Below are 13,689 nucleotides of genomic sequence, written 5' to 3'. Positions count from 1 at the left end.
TTGGTGGGTGTTTTATATAGCTGTTCGTAAAGTTACCAGAGACTTTACGAGTGACTGGTGAACCTTTCTCGGGAACTGTATCAACATCAATGAAAATCTGGAGCACATCATTCACCACAAAGGATCACCAGTCGTCTATAAAGTCACATGTTAATATCAAACATCTTGAGGAAACACCCACCAAGGTCTTAAAAACTGCTTTGACTTACAGGGGTGAATATTCAATGTATGGGGTCAACTTATTCAAGTTTTCCTGTACAGTTTATCTGTTTTTTGAGGGTGGGAGCAGTAAATGTGTCCTATTCAGCGTTTTTTTTTCTACCAAGTTGCTGCTCCACAATGTTAAAGACAAAGCAGAGTAACAATATGTAGTATTGCTCTTGTATTTTTCCACATGTCTATGAAAACATCTTTACTTTTTTTTTTCCCCTTATGATCCAGAGGAAGTATCTTTTGTTACAATATTTTGTTTTTAATGTAGTTGAATGTAAGACCTATTTTTTTTTCTTTTCGGATAATTTTATGTGAAAACCCAGTATTAATCATTGTTATTTTATAAATTCTATAATTTTTACAATTTGTATGTTCAGAAGAAAACTCTCCAATTTGTTTGTGTACTATTTTTGACACATGCAATGATACATATGGAAAAAAATTCATCTTGGAAGTCAATGTTTTTTTTGTTTTGAGGGGTTTATTGCAGCAAAGTAGATTTAATGGATTGACGTTAGCCAAGGATGAAATGAAGCAGTCAAGGGCTAATGTACTTAGCATTGTTTGAAATGTGAAAAATTAAAAATGAAATAAAAACTTTAAAAAATGAAATAGAAATCAAATGGTAGTATTCAATACACATTGCAAGTTTGTCATTTTGTTCATTTGACATTTATTAATGGAATTTCATCTGAAAATCAGACTATGGAAGCTCCTAAATTTCATGTTGTAGCTTTTATTTGTTACCCCATATTTTGTGCAAAATGAAGTAGAATACTGTACCCTTTTTTCTCTTTTTTCCCACTGAAACCAGTTAAGAAGAGTAATCACAAGACGAAGTATGGTTACTGTGTTTTAAATAATTTGTTTATAATTGTATGCTCGTAAGTCACAGTGGAGGTTGTGCTGTTGCTTTCTGCTTTTGTGGGGCATCTTTATACAGTTTGCTTCTTAGTAATAGGTACATAAAAATTGGGAACATGTATTTAAAATGTATCGTCACATTAAAAATTCAACTGCATTATACTTTGAAATTTCTCTTTTTCCATTGCGTGCTTCCTTTATTAGACTTAATATTCATCTTATTTTGTTTTTTCGAACCAGTCCTCTTAATTTGAGTTCTCAGTTAAAGGGATGGTCCAGGCTGGAGATATTTATATCTCAATAAATAGACTTAAATTCACAAAGCCAAATGCTGAAAGTTTAATCAAAATCAGATAACAAATAATGAAGTTATTGAATTCTAAAGATTTGCATTATTCTGGTTAAACATTTTTCAGCATGTCTTTTATGAATATTCATTAAGTGGGCTGATGATGTCATATCCCCACTTGTTCTTTTGTATTTTATTATATGAAATTAGGTTTATTCCAAAATTTTCTACCAAGAACTATAACAATTAGATTGACAACTGATTAAGTACTTTAGTTATTTATTGCTGCAACTTATTTCATCATAATGGAGACCCCTCATTTACACAAGTATGTAGTAATATAAAGAAAAAGGGAAGTGGAGATGTGACATCATCAGCCCTCCTAATGAATATTCATGACGATGTGCACATTGCTCTGTGAATTCTACTCTAATTTCAGAATATAAATATTTCCAGCCCAGACCATCCCTTTAAGTTTGGCAAAAAGGAAAGCAGAAGACAGGAAGACAACTCGGAAAAGATAATGCCTTGATCTGCCCCCCGCCCCACTTTGATTGGTAGGCGGAGGCATCGATAAGCTTGTGCCTGAATTTGTAAGGCCTGATTTCTTCCACTTCCAGTCTGAGTAATAAAGGACAAGTCAACCCCAGCTGAAAGTTGATTTGAAAAAAGTAGAAAATTTCATCAAAATCGGATATAAAATGAGTTAAAATTTCGCTTAATTTCACAAGACAGTTATATGCACATCTTGGTTGATATGCAAATGAGGGGACTGATGACATCACCTACTCACTATTTCTTTTGTATTTTATGATATGAAATATGAAATATTTTAATTTTCTCCCTGTTGTAACATGAAACAAAGTGTTATTCTTTCCAGAACATGTGGACTGTTGCATTGTATTGACATTTTGTGGTTCTGTCAAGTTGGTCATTATAGTCAAATCTGTATGAATTGAAATATTGTTTATTTCAAATAAAGAACAAAAGAAATAGTGAGGGACATCATTGACTCTCTCATTTGCATATCAATGAGTTAATTGTGTATATAACTATTTTCTGAAAAATAAGCGAAACTTTAAAATGCCATAACTTTCTTATCCTATTATGAATAAATTTTCAGCATTACACTCGTTTGAACTTTCTCTATTGATTCAAATCAACATTTTTCTTGGGTGGACTTTAACAAAATTAGACAATTATTTACAGCAGAAAATTAATTCATAAATCGGATGTGTCACCTATTAAAGTTTTGTGAGATTGACTGAAAACATGATTGATTTCAATGCTTTATAGACATGGGCAGGAAAAACTATATACAAATAAAGAACAAGTCAGCTAAAGATTTTTTTTTACTAACTAATATCCAAAGTGACAAGATTAAATATCACATTACTGGACAGGTGCCAGTAATGATCAATTACGATCGACTTAAACCATCAACATAAATTGCCACTGATGATGGGACTTGAACCCAGAACTGTTCTCTACGTTCGTAGAAGAATGGATGTCCGACGACTTGCGATAATAGCGCGCGCATAATAATGAAAACGGAAAAAAAGTCGTCTGCTCCAAACCGTCTCCCGAGGCCAAGCTCCCAGAACGTGGCCAGCGAATTGAGCCGAGATATCATGATTTGAACGTGTGTGTGCTTATTTTTATAACATAAACGACAGAATTTCATAGTAAGGTAATTGTTACATAGTGATTGAGAAACCTGATACCATACTGTATATGAAATCCAAGATATTGTTTGTTTTCATCATGTTTTTGTCGGTGTCGTGTGTGCTACTTCTTCAGTTCAGTCCCACGCCCGCTTTTTGTTGTTTGAACGTTTGTTGAATCTTAACTATGGAAGCTTAAAAGTGCCACCGAGATGTTGAGATAATTATCTCGGGAAGTCGACATCTTGATAGCAAAAGATAAGATGACGAGATCCCAGATCTCCTCATGTCAACATCTTTTAGAAGAGATGATGAGATGGCAAGATCCCAGATCTCATCATGTCAACATCTTCTGGAAGAGATGATGAGATGACAAGATCCCGGATTTCATCATGTTGACATCTTTTAGAAGAGATGTTGAGATGACAAGATCCCGGATCTCATCATGTCAACATCTTTTAGAAGAGATGATGAGATGACAAGATCCCGGATCTCGTCATGTCGTCATCTTTTAGAAGAGATGATGAGATGACAAGATCCCGGATCTCATCATGTTGACATATTGTAGAAGAGATGATGAGATGACAAGATCCAGGATCTCATCATGTCAACATCGTGTAGAAGAGATGATGAGATGACAAGATCCAGGATCTCATCATGTCAACATCTTGTAGAAGAGATGATCAGATGACAAGATCTTCGATCCATGATCATGTCATCTAATCATCTCTTCTTAAAGATGTAGACATGACGAGATCCAAGATCTTGTCATCTCATCATCTCTTCTAAAAGATGTTAACATGATGAGTTCCGGGATCTTGTCATCTCATCTCTTCTACAAGATGTCAACATGATGAGATCCGGGATCTTGTCATCTCATCATCTCCTACAATATGTCAACATGATGAGATCCGGGATCTTGTCATCTCATCATCTCTTCTACAAGATGTCAACATGATGAGATCCGGGATCTTGTCATCTCATCATCTCTTCTACAAGATGTCAACATGATGAGATCTGGGATCTTGTCATCTCATCATCTCTTCTACAAGATGTTGACATGATGAGATCCGGGATCTTGTCATCTCATCATCTCTTCTACAAGATGTCAACATGATGAGATCCGGGATCTTGTCATCTCATCATCTCTTCTACAAGATGTCAACATGATGAGATCCGGGATCTTGTCATCTCATCATCTCTTCTAAAAGATGTCGACATGATGAGATCTGGGATCTCGTCATCTTATCTTTTGCTATCAAGATGTCGACTTCCCAAGATAATTATCTCAACATCTCGGTGGCACTTTTAAGCTTCCATACTTAACTGCTCTAATGATGGGGCACCCAGGGGACCTATAAGTGACTTAGCCAGGGCTCGCTCCACATTAACCCTTTTTTTTCCATTGGTCCAACCTATTCATGTCGGACCAGTAGATACCCAGTTTTTCAATTTTTTTACTGGTCCGAACCTAAAATTTACTGGTCCCAAAAGTAAAGAAAACATTGAAAAAAAGGTGCGAGTTTATTTTGCTGTCCTTGTTGTGTAACCCCCCCCCAAAAAAAAAATTGTGAAGGAATGAAAGACAAAAAGAAAGCAAGACAGAAAGAAAGATTAAAAGAAGGGAAGGAAGAAAAAGAAAAGGTAAAGAGAAGGAAAGGAAGGAAGAAATGAAGGAAAGAAAGGAATGAAGAAGGAAAGAAATGAAGAAAGCAATAATTAAAGAAAGAACAAAAGACAGAAAGTAATGAAGGAAAGAAGCAATAAAAAAAAGAAAAGGGTAAAATGAGAGATGGAAAGAAGGAAAAAGAAAAGAAAGGAAGGATTGAAAGAAAGAAGGAATTAAGGAAGAGATAAAGAAAAGGTAAAATGATAGAAGGGAAAAAGAATGGGAAAGATATAAAGAAGGAAGGAAAAGAAGCAAGCAATATAAAAAATGAAAAGATAAAAGAATAGATGAAAGGAAGAAAAAAAAAGACCAAGAAAGGAAGGAATGAAAGAGGAAAGGAAGCAAGCAGTAAAAAAAAAAAGACAGAAAAAAGGAATGAATGAATGAAAAAAGAAAGTGCTGAAAGAAGGAAGAAATAAAAAAAGGGTATAAAGGATGGATGGAAGGAAGAAAAAAACAAAAGGTAAAGAATGAAGGAAAGAAAGGGTAAAAAGAAGGAAGGAAAGAAAGAAGAGATAAATATAGGATGGATGCTGGGCTCAAAAGAAATAGAAAAAAACTATTTTTTAAAAGGATAGAAAGAACGAAAGGAAAATTGTAAAAAAAAGTAACAAAAAAATGAAAGAAGAGAGCCAGGAAAGAAATGAAGATTGAATAGAAAGAAGGAAAGAAAACAGAGGAAGAAAGCTAAAACTATCATAAATAATCGTTTATTTTTTTTGCTCAATTGAAATACCGGTATAGCTACGAAAGAAAACACACACACAAAATATGTTGGGATGTCATGTATTCAGACGATATCACTTGAAACCCGATCGCGATCTGTTTGAACTAAAACAGAAGTGAAAATTTCTCCTACTGCTTACAAATGACAGTTACCCCCAATTTTTAGGAAATATGGACATATTATAAGAGCTGTTCATGACTGAATTTTGACAGTTCTGTGAGAGATTTCTGCCAGAGGTTAGCCAAGCTGTGTGGCTGGCTACATGTACACTGTATATTACCCTAGTAAACATTGCATGCGATTCATTCTGTGTGTGAATGACAGAAATTAAGGGGAGGAAAATGGTTAGCAATTTGAGTCGTGGAATATTTTTTATGTTTATTTTGGACCAGTGAATTTGACCATTTATGAAAAAGTTACTGGGCCAACAATGGTTATTATTACTGGTCATGTTGGACCCATAAATCTTGCTATTTTTGGAAAAATTACTGGCCCGACAATGATATTTTTTTATTGGTCATATCGTACCGGCGCTAGTGTCGAGCCCTGCTTAAGCTACGCACTTTGTTTTCAAACAATAAAAACTATGCCAATTTTAATATTTGAACAAATGATCTTTCACTAATTTGTAATAAATATTCTGAAGATCCTTAACCAAGAAGAAAATATTACAGAACTCACTACTAGTACGAAAATCCCACCATGTTTTCCGAACACCTCTTGTCTTGATTTCGCCACCCGACATAGCTACGCACTCGATCTATGATCATGCAAAAAAATAGTATTTCCTGTGCCTCAAATTTAAAATGTGTCTGTATTATTATAGGAAAATATGAAGTTAAAGTGAACATAACTCCGAAATTTTAAAGATTTGCTGGTTTTCTCTGCATTCAAGGATTTATTGTAGCCTCTGTAGTTGTAGAAAAAGAATAGGGATCGTTCGTCTCTCTGCAGTCACAGCTTCACCGTTCACACACGGAGCTCGGGTGCGAATTTATTTTGACATTGAAATTGCATGTGCAATGGAGTGGTGCATAGCTTTAGACCTGCGTAGCTTTAGGACCATCTACCATAATGTTCCTGTGCGCAGGAACATCAACATCTCAATTAATTTAATAACAATTGCTTCTTGACCTCCATAGTTTCAGCTTTTCAGAATGTGAATTGTGATTATAATGAATCCAAGTATCTATCACATGACATTGGATTCTACTTTTACTAAAGGTAAGCCCATGCCAAGGAAGGATAAACCAGTCCAAATTTATTAATAATTTAGGGTCTAAGTTCTAACATTGTAACAGTTTAACGTTAAACATTTTCATTGACAAAAAAAGTAAGTAGATCTAGATCTATATAAAATTTAATTTTATCACACAAACCGAAAAATCAGTGTAATTCGGTCAGGGATATGCTCCGCTGCCTGAGACTTCATCTGGCTCCACGGCATCCATTCCCTCCATGCATCAATAGCATAATAGACTGAAGACAAAGTCTCCCATAAGACTGTATTGCCAGTGCTTCACGCATTGCTTAAACTGATGGGGGAAACAGCACAGTAATGTAAAGTTGATATCGAAAAATGCAATCAGCTTACCAGCTTTGGGAAATATGTGATATACATGTAAGATGCAAAAATTGAATAAAAAAAGCTGGTGTCAGGTTCCAACGATCGATTGTCTTCATGTTTCTTTTTGCAGTTGAGCGTACGATTGTGAACGCACCAGTCAATCACGGTTGTGTTACCAATAAAAAAAATCTTTAAAAAAAATCAGAAAATTTTAAAAACTCATGTGAAACTAATCAAACATTAGGTCTAAAACATGTTGTACCTGATAGGTTAAGATCAAGAAGAATGAATATCTTTGGCGTGTTGTAAACTTGTACATAATATCTGAAGGTTAAAATTTTGATAGACTGTAATCATTATATTAAAAGAACAAAATCTGTATGCACTTGAAATATTTACACTTATATTTTGGAGTCAAAATTTTCTCTATCCATCCAGGAGCTCATTCATGCGTACCAATTCAGTGACGGTTTCAGTCTAGAAAGAGTTTGAATCAACAGTTTTCACTCATTCCTCTCAGATGTGAGTACCAAAACCTTGAAGATGGTTTTAATATCTCTTCTGTAGATAAAATGAAAAAAAGATAAAGTGCTTTCATATATTTGTAACTCCTGTATTATTCTAGATTCATTTCCCTGTTATGATACACTGAATGGAAATTCAGACTTTACTTAAAGAGTTTTTTTCGATTGCCACTCCCCCCCCCCTGAATAAGCTTTATTGTCTCATGTTTTTAACTAGTAAATTTATTTGCATCATCTTGTTTTCAAATGAGGAACAAATGTGTATTTTGTCTCATTTTAAAGAAGATGATGTCTTTCTGTTGTTTTGATCCCAATTATTCCAGGACTGAGAGTAAACTGGTTCTTGTCCAGTGGGACAAAATGGGATGACTGTGATACTCAGGGACAATCATATGTAGCTCCTGTAAAGTGCCATGCCATGGAATATTGTGTTTGTAGAGGCAAGGTGCCTTATAACCTAACGTCATCAGTAGAGGTAGAAGCCGTTCTGAAGGCAGTGAAAGTGATATGGAGACATATTCAGATGTAGACAACATACAACTGGCATTAATAAAAGGAGACGAAAGTAAGTATTTTGTTTTCAATTTTCAAGTAAAAATTTATGTATTATCCAGGGTAACCTTTTTTTTTCAATTTTATATTTGCTAGGTCCACCACCTCACATCGTGAGCAAACATTTTGCCAGATCTGAAAAAAAATGACATGAATAACTGGATAGGAATATTTCCATAGCTACCCAAGATAAATTAGTATTGCTGATTGTGTATGGATAAGAAGGAATCAATATGAATTGTTTATTAGTCTTAAAGTTAAATGGAATAGTTTTCACCTCTATCTAGATCTACACATAAAATGTGATAAATTGAACTAATACTGATATTTCATCAAAGGTCAACAATAAGTCAACAATTATTTGTACTGTCGTCTTTTCCATGGTCTTTTAATTATCTTAAATAGTTATCGTCTGCATCAATATAATTCCTTGTAACTTTTGCAAATATGTGTAATTTCTGTTATTTGTATTTTTTATCTTTTTTGCTCAACAGAGGTCCTTCCTGAAAGATTGATCTTTTTCCTCATCAGAGGTCCTTCCGGAGAGAGTACCCAGTGTAACGTTAACACTTGCAGCAGACCCTGATTCAGGAGAGCAGCTTCTTCTCACGGTCAGGCCGGGCTAGCTTCAACATCTGCAAGGGAGCGAGGATTAATGCAAGCATCTCCTCAGACAAGGCTCACTTTCATTTTCTTTAATTTGATTTTGATAAAGTTATATTAATTCAAATTTAAAGTAGGAGAGGCTAGAGTGCACGTAATCTACTCAGACTTTTTCTAAAACCTTTCTCCCTGGTTTACCTCAAAAGTGAATTTGTGTTGAAAGTATGAGCTGTTGGTTTCAGAAAGTTGTATGAAAGAGCTAATTAACCATAAAACTGCCGGGTGGTTCCCCCAACCTTTTCCGCGACCATTCCACTGCGAAATTTTTTGACCGCGCTGCTCGCTGACTTTTTTACTTTTAACCAAATTTACGATGCCTGGGCATGTGGATATGTAAGTGCGTGTCAGACCCAAATTTGCTCTCAAACATGATTTTTTGTACGTTACAAATTCATTTTAAATTAAGTTTTCTCATCTTATTCATAAAGATATGAATATTTTTACTTTCATGAGATGAACTTAATTAATTTTAGCATGATTATTCTTCAAGATAGTTCTGCTATAGATTTGGAAAAAAAAAATAACAGGTTAAAATAGAAATACATAAGAAATTCACAAAACATTAAAATATATAAGAAGTATATTTTCAAACCAGAATTTTTTTCATTTGTTATTGTTAGCAATGGTATAAAGAATATTTACACTAAAAATTAGCATTCCATGAGCTTTTTACAGTGAATTTGAGCAAAAAGTATGATTTACGCATAAGTAAGCATAATAAATTCATATTGGAATATTTTGGAAAAATTAACCATAAACCAAATCGCCTTGTAGATAACATCCCATACTATCATTTTATGGCATTTGTGCGATTGGCGGCTGAGATCTCAAGGGGGGGGGGGTGGGTCTGTTATCTAGTTATCATTTTTCTTTTGCCATGACCTACTTTCAAGATTACAAAGATATTTGCTATTCTCCTTCCCTTCCTCCAACCATCTTTCCCTTGATCTGATTGTCAGACCTTTGGTTTCAAACTCATAAATTTTGTTTAATTTATCTTCCAATTCTTCAAGCTGTACCAACATATGATCATCAGGAAGGATTGATTTATTATCTTTCACGCAATATGAATTGGTGGATTAAATGAATCTGGAATATCAAGATTAGAAAGTATATTTCAAATTAAAATATTTAGTAAGGAATCAATTTTTGAATACATGATATAAATATTCCTTTCCTTTTTTTCTTGCCAAAGCATCACTTTACATCAGCAAAATGCATATAATTAATGCAACAGAAATTGCAAGGCTGTTAAAAGGGAGGGGATGTAATTTTTTTTTTAAATCTAGAGATAAAAAAAAGTATGTTTATTCTCTTTCATAGGTATTTAGCCTTTAATATATAGTCAATATAAGGGGGTATCAAGGATCATGGCATTAAAAAAGATTAACGATATACCTCTCTCAAAGTTTGTTACTGAAATATCAAGTCATTTTTTCAGCATTTGCTGGCAATCAATAGCATGCAAATCTAACAGGGGGTGCTTAACAAAAAGGGGAGCACATTGCCACATTCTCTGAAGAGTGCCTTCCCAAATCTACAAATTAGTAAAATCAGTAACACAATTGCTTATTGTCTATTGTCGTGAAGTGCTGTCAGAGCTGTGTTCTATTTCCAACAATTTATTCTATTTCCAGAACTAATTATTTCATTATACGGGACATGGACATTACAGTGTTACAAAAACAAAAAGAGATTAAAAATGAACAAAATAGTGCAACTTTTCACTTCCCTAAAAAATAAATTCAACAGCTTAATGCCCAGCACTACAGGTCCTTGTTTCATAAAGACTTCAATTATGGTAAATTTGCCCCAATTGTAACTAGCAACTAGCATGGGAATCTCAATGTTGATCTGCTGCTGTTTCCATGGTAATTACCAGAATGGCAAAGTTAGAGTAGTGGTTAGTCTTAATGAAATGGGTTCCAGGAGTGAGAGTGATTTCTTAATCCTTTGTTCCGTCACCTTGTTTTTTGGCGGCGGCGGCGTCAACATCAAATCTTAAACTGAGGTTAAGTTTTTGAAATGACGTCATAACTTAAAAAGTATATAGACCTAGTTAATAAAACTTGGCCATAAGGTTAATCAAGTATTACTGAACATCCTATTAGAGTTTCATGTCACATGACCAAGGTCAAAGGTCATTTAGGGTCAATGAACTTAGACCATGTTGGAGGGATCAACATCGAAATCTTAACCTGAGGTTAAGTTTTTGAAATGTCATCATAACTTAGAAAATATATGGACCTAGTTCATGAAACTTGGACATAAGGTTAATCAAGTATCACTGAACATCCTGCACGAGTTTCACGTCACATGACCAAGGTCAAAGGTCATTTAGGGTCAATGAACTTTGGCCGAATTGGGGATATCTGTTGAATTCCCATCATAACTTTGAATGTTTATGGATCTGATTCATGAAACTTGGACATAATAGTAATCAAGCATCACTGAACATTTTGTGCAAGTTTCAGGTCTCATGATTAAGGTCAAAGGTCATTTAGGGTCAATGAACTTTGGCCGAATCGGGGATATCTGTTGAATTACCATCATAACTTTGAAAGTTTATTGGTCTAGTTCATTAAACTTGGACATTAGAGTAATCAAGTATCTCTGAACATCCTGTGCGTGTTTCAGGTCACATGACCAAGGTCAAAGGTCAATGAACTTTGGCCGAATTGGGTGTATCTGTTGAATTACCATCATAACTTTGAAAGTTTATGGATCTGATTCATGAAACTTGTACATAAGAGTAATCAAGTATCACTGAACATCCTGTGCGAGTTTCAGGTCACATGATCAAGGTCAAAGGTCATGTAAGGTCAATGAACTTTGGCCATGTTGGGGTTTTTTGTTGAATAACCATCATATCTCTGTAAGTTTATTGATCTAGTTCATAAAAAGTGGACATAAGAGTAACCATGTATCACTGAACATCTTGTGCGAGTTAGAGTAGTATTCAAAGTCAGCACTGCTGCTACATTGAACTGCGTGATGCAGGTGAGACGGCCAGAGGCATTCCACTTGTTTTTTTAGTATGTGCATTTTTCAATGACAATCCACTATTTCTTATTGTCTTCTGTATGTCTGTAGGCGTGTATGTTACATAGCCCAGACCTCAGTAAAGACCCATTCTGAATTGATTTTATTACCAGAATACAACCAATCTCTTTCAAACTACTAATATCATTACTATAAGAACTACATTATGATTAGAAAATTGACAATATGTGGGTAGGTGTGTGTGACAAAGCTTCCCCCAAATGAGGTCTGCTTTGTTTTAATTAGGAGAAACGCCTGCAACCATTAAGCTGTACGAAGCACGGGAATAAAAAACGCTTAACACAGTTGTGTTGCTGTCGATTCTTCCCTTCTTCTTATTACAAGTGTTCACTCGATGAGAAGAAACAAATCGCAATATCGTTGTCGAAAATTACGGACTTAGCAGCTCCTATGTCTGCACTCGGCCACGCCCAAGAATCTTCTTTCAAAACTCTCACTTTCCCCTACTATTATCATTTTCTAAAATCTAAAACAACCGTGTTGGCCATGTAGGAATTTTTCGGGTTACATAAAATTGTATAAAGAAATACGTAAAGAATTCTGGTTATGTAAAATATATATAAAGAAATACTTAAGAAAACCCCCTTTTCATGTTTTCCCCTTGTCTGGAACTTACACAACCAGGGGCCTGTTGCAGAAAGAGTTGCAATCAATCGCAACTCTAAAAACTCATGTGCAGCTTGATTTTCAACCAATCAACAGCACGCATTTGGGACTTGCGATTGATTTTTTGACTTGCGTTTAATTGCAACTCTTTCTGCAACGGACCCCAGAGTCTTTTCAGACAGGATCCCTTGACCCTCTTTGGACATTTGTTTTGAGATGAAAGACTCTTGGGGTCAAGCAAGGGGCACCAAGATACATCAGAAAGTGGGGCCAACATAATGAATGCCAACTGCCATGTAAATAGGGTCATTGTAGCTATTATGGGTAAATTCATATGGAAATTTTAAGACAGGTTATATATTCATTAGTTATTGTTGACAAATTACTGAGACATTTATATATCAATGTCACAGACATCCCCATCCTTCTAGAGATGGGAACTATGGGAGTTTAGGATGAGATATAACTTATTGAAAGGTTTTACGGTAAACACCATGTATGTAGTACTGAAAAGGACTGTCTGTTATTCTTTCTTGAATATATGTTAGCTCTGAAAAGAACTGTTATGGATGTTTCAAGCAGCGTGTTCTGGTCGTCATCAGGAATGAAGATCCACTTGAAAAAAACTTGAGTTAATAACCAAGTTGGTTATAAAGAAGTAATTAAGGTTGAGCCAATAGGAAAGCAGGAACGGAGAGGTAATTAAAGATGAACCAATAGGAAAGCAGGAGGATAGTGATTGGTCAGTAGTTGATTGGTAACTAATTGGTGCTAATCCCGGATTAATCTTCTGTGGTTACGTAAGACTTCTATTGTGTGGGAGTTGAATCAGATTAGGCATCTATTGATTGGTAGTCTTGTTTAGCAGTGGGTTCCAAATATTGTTGATGAGTAGGCCGCTGTCTTGTGGTACTGTGTCGTGTTGGGTGATCTCTATGGCCTCTCGTACCCGTCTGGTATGCCAGTGCTTTATTGATGTTAGTAGCTTGGCGTCCTCCCATAGGATCTTGTGTTGTAGTTGGTTTGCATGTTTGGCTATCGCAGATTTCTCCCATTCCCCCTTGTTGTAGCTGTTCTGATGTTCCTTGAGTCTGGTAGTCAGATTGCGTCCAGTTTCACCGATGTATATCTTTCCACAAGAGCATGGTATCCTGTATACTCCAGGGCGTGACGCTGAGGGGTTGACGTCCTTGTGAGTATAGAGGGAAGCATGTAACTTGTTGGAAGATCGGTGTCTCACTTCAATCTTGGCTGCTCTGAATATGCGTTGAAGTTTGTGGGAAGTAGG

General features: G+C 35.3%; 1 long non-coding RNA gene across 1 annotated transcript; it reads left to right on the top strand.

Annotated features, from left to right (window-relative positions):
- The first annotated feature begins 2,966 nt into the window (after nt 1-2,966).
- Nucleotides 2,967-9,191, top strand: LOC121425412. The gene is made up of 4 exons (XR_005971491.1): nt 2,967-3,056; nt 7,432-7,515; nt 7,841-8,082; nt 8,564-9,191. It is a non-coding gene; the product is annotated as an uncharacterized LOC121425412 (long non-coding RNA).
- Nucleotides 9,192-13,689: the final 4,498 nt, after the last annotated feature.

The sequence above is a fragment of the Lytechinus variegatus genome, chromosome 12 (genome assembly GCF_018143015.1).
Source record: "Lytechinus variegatus isolate NC3 chromosome 12, Lvar_3.0, whole genome shotgun sequence".
Classification (NCBI taxonomy): Eukaryota; Metazoa; Echinodermata; class Echinoidea; order Temnopleuroida; family Toxopneustidae; genus Lytechinus; species Lytechinus variegatus.
This window is presented reverse-complemented; position numbering and strand designations above follow the sequence as displayed.